The 3,804-nt window shown below is 39.1% G+C and overlaps 1 long non-coding RNA gene across 2 annotated transcripts in view; it reads right to left on the minus strand.

Annotated features, from left to right (window-relative positions):
* Positions 1 to 3,389, minus strand: part of LOC106883465 (uncharacterized) — a 5,734-nt gene extending 2,345 nt beyond the window's left edge. The window contains exons 1-2 of one of the 2 annotated variants that reach the window (XR_001411135.2): positions 3,315 to 3,389; positions 1,108 to 1,390 (exon numbers count right to left, since the gene is read on the minus strand). This is a non-coding gene — a long non-coding RNA (uncharacterized LOC106883465). Of the gene's footprint in view, positions 1 to 1,104; positions 1,391 to 3,314 lie in introns of those variants that run through there. The other variant, XR_001411134.1, reaches the window with a different exon arrangement.
* Positions 3,390 to 3,804: the final 415 nt, after the last annotated feature.

A 3,804-nucleotide genomic window follows, 5' to 3' on the forward strand; every position in this document is an offset into this window, starting at 1 on the left:
TTGTTTCTCCCCTCTAGCCCTTTGTGGGCAATAAAGAAATATATATATATGTGTGGCTAGCTGGCAGAAACGTTAGTGCGCCGGGCGAAATGCTTAGCGTTATTTCGTCTGCCGTTACGTTCTGAGTTCAAATTCCGCCGGGGTCGACTTTGCCTTTCATCCTTTCGGGGGTCGATAAATTAAGTACCAGTTACGCACTGGGGTCGATGTAATCGACTTAATCCCTTTGTCTGTCCTTGTTTCTCCCCTCTAGCCCTTTGTGGGCAATAAAGAAATATATATATATGTGTGTATATATGGAGAGAGAGAGAGAGAAGGAAAGAGAGAAAGGGAAAGGATGAGGTAACAAAACTTGCCACAACTTCATAAGCTTCGTTGTATCTTCATGTCTATCCCCCTTCCTTCCTTCCTTCCCCCTCTCTCCCCTTAAAATGTCATACTACTCTTACCCTTTCCCTCTTACATATGTTCTTTAACTCCTTCACTTACTCGCCTTCTCACTTCCCAGAATCCTAGGTCGTTACTCATTCTCTCTCTCTCTCTTTTGTTTTTCTCTGTACCTCTTCGTTGATTCCACTATCACACCTCTATTTTTCTCTTCTCCCTCACTTACTCTGTCTGCTTGTCTGTCTATCTTTCGACATTCACTGTTATCGACGCCAATGTCACCCTCGGCGCCTCACTGCATCTACTATAACTACCAACTGTGTATTTCTTATCTGATTTGAGTCACATCCTTTAGCGCTACACAAAAGCTAGTTAGGAACGTAGTATCATTATATACACCTTCTTTTCTCAAAGTATTTCTAATCTATATTTACACTTGTAATGCATTTACTCTCTTCCCTGTTTGAGAAGAAAACTTCATTGGCGAAACTTTGAAGCCGCTTTCAAAGTTAGCTGATGCTTTCAAAGTTAGCTGATGCTTTCAAAGTATAGTTGATGCTCGCCACACATAAACATACACACTCATAAAGGCACACATACACATACAGGTACGCACAGAAAACCCTATCCCCACTGACATACACATGCCTGTATAATCAAGCTATATTTCTCTGCCAAATAGGTAGACAAACAGAAAAAAACAAAAACAATCAGACGGACAGGTAGAGTGGCAAGCTCATTGACTGTTTTGAACCGCTCCTGTTTTATATTATACATTTCGTTGTGTTTTCCTTTCAGTTTTATCTGGGTTTCAAGTTTGGCCCAATGAGGGACTAACACTACTGCGCTTTGCCTTCTTTTCAAGCTGCATATGATGGAGTTCTTCTGTGGTTTGGGGCAATGTTTTGTTTTTCGTTTCTGGCAACATAATCATAAGCATGATTGCTGTGGTGGTACAGCCGACGCCCAGTATTAAGGTTGGCAGCCAAGGATATTCTAATGCCTGTAAATGACAAATAAAAAAACTCAGTAATAGAATTTCTGCATCATCATCATCATCATCATCTAAACCACCTTCATCACCATCCTCCTTCCCTCCTCACCCTCCCCATCCCCACTCCCATCATCATCACTTCCATCACCACCAGCATCATCATCATTACCATTAAAACCTCCTCACCATCGCCGCCATCATCATCATCATCATCATCAAGGATGTCTTTGATCACAAGTCTTCTGGTCAAGAAATGACCCTAGAGCTAAACAACAATTAAAATACTATCAGAACTAATAAAAGCATGTATGTATGTATGTATGTATGTATGTAAAGGTAAAGTTACCTTCTCGAGTCATAAGGGCCAGTTTCCATGGCATATATATTCCCCACCTGGATGGGACACCTGTCCATCACAGGGTTACTCATTTTTGCCAGCTGAGTGAACTGGAGCAACGGGAAATGAAGTGTTTCGCTCATGAACACAACGAGTCGCCCGATCCAGGAATTGAAACTACAATTTTACGATCATGAGTCCAACACCCTAACCACTAAGCCACGCGCCTCCACATGTATGTATATGTATGTATATGCATATACATATGTATGTATGTATGTATGTATATATATAGGTAGGTATGTGTGTGTTTGTGTGTGTGTGTGTGTGTGTGTGTGTGTGTGTGTGTGTGTGTGTATGATAAATTCTTGGTTTACTGAAATCATTTCCCCTTGCAGAGAAGGTAGAATGATAGCTTGCTGGCGATGGGGACCAACTTTAAATGAGAAGGGAAGATAATATATTAAGAATCAAGGCTTCTTCAAAACTGTCATGCCATTAAGGAAAAGATTGACTGTGGCGAGACAAGAGAACAGCTGTGACACGTGATTCTGCACGCTGGCGATTGTTCTACCCACCCCGGAGGCGGAGACAATTTCAGTAACTCGAAAATGTGTATTGTGTTGCATTTATTATACCTTTATTCGTTTATGTTGTTCAAACACAGGTCACTGGATACCCTGAATTATCTCTCTCAGTTGATTTTCGGTTCATATATGTATGTATGTATATATGTGCTTGTTGTGTATGTATATATGTGTGTATTAATGTGTATATATCCCTTCACGTCCTTCTTCCTTGCTTGCTTTCTTTCTTTTTTTTTTTTGGTGAGACTAACGTCCGAAACGTTACGTCGTTCGCTTTCTTCATCTGAACTAAACTAATATCATATTAGTCAAATCTTGTTCTTTCCATATTTTTCCTTTTAGCATTTATTTTCTGTACACACACACACACACGCACACACACACACACTCAAACACACACACACGCACACACACACACGCACGCACGCACACATACACACACGCATGTACATGTATGAACAGATATACGCACGCGAACATATACATGTACAGCTATATATATATATATATATATATATATATTTTTACCGTTTTGTCAGAAATTTTTGTTCAGTGTTGTCTAATCACAAAACTTATATTACGTTGATTAGACTATAAAACTCTTTTTGTTTTAAACTTTATCTCACCTTCACCCCATTATTTCAACCAGTTAGTTTTGTTATCATATCCCACTGCTAAATTTTTACATACAATCCCATGCTTCAGATAGCTCCAATCTCATGAAATATTTATGGATATACAAAGACACATCAAAAGTACATAGACACCATTACTTTCGAAAGTCTTATTTCTAGAAACAAAATAATGTCATTCGATGTAATTAGATACTTAATCTAGTAATTAGTAAACATGTCTTGAGGAAATTTGGTTACTATTTCTCATAGATCATGCGACCGCATAGAGGGTTCTGTCGTTGACTCGGACTGACCGAAGCCTTTTGATAGCATGAATGTTGGAGTTGGGGAATAACTATCTTATTAATGCATACAAACAAAAGAAAGCAACTTACCAGCAGTCTCAGGAACGGGACTCCCATGACAAAAATTCGAGCTGAGGAAGAAGCCAGACCTAATCCAACGCTCCTATAGGAAATATATAAGAAATTATTGAGAGACGGATTGTTATATGTGAATTAATTTGAAATAGAAAACTACTGGAATTCTACGCAAAGACACAAAATCATTTTCATTCAATGACACACGAAAATTTCGACAGGAAATATAAAGTTATTTTAACGTATCTACTCATTGTTAATACGTTCAGGCAGATTCGAACGTGAATAATTGATCACTGTCGTTTTTCCTCATCAGAAAATACCCTGTTCCTTTAAACGATGTGTTCATAGCAAACGCGATCCAGCAGTGTAACAGGACTCCGAGACAAGGCGGCGCTTCCACTTCATTGTGCGTCTTTTTACTCAAAGCCACAGCCCTCCCTCAAGCTGTTGAATGTAACATGAATACGAGTTCTTCTTTATTACAGTTAGCAAAGGAATTATT

Source organism: Octopus bimaculoides, unplaced genomic scaffold (assembly GCF_001194135.2).
Source record: "Octopus bimaculoides isolate UCB-OBI-ISO-001 unplaced genomic scaffold, ASM119413v2 Scaffold_308472, whole genome shotgun sequence".
NCBI classification, from domain to species: Eukaryota; Metazoa; Mollusca; class Cephalopoda; order Octopoda; family Octopodidae; genus Octopus; species Octopus bimaculoides.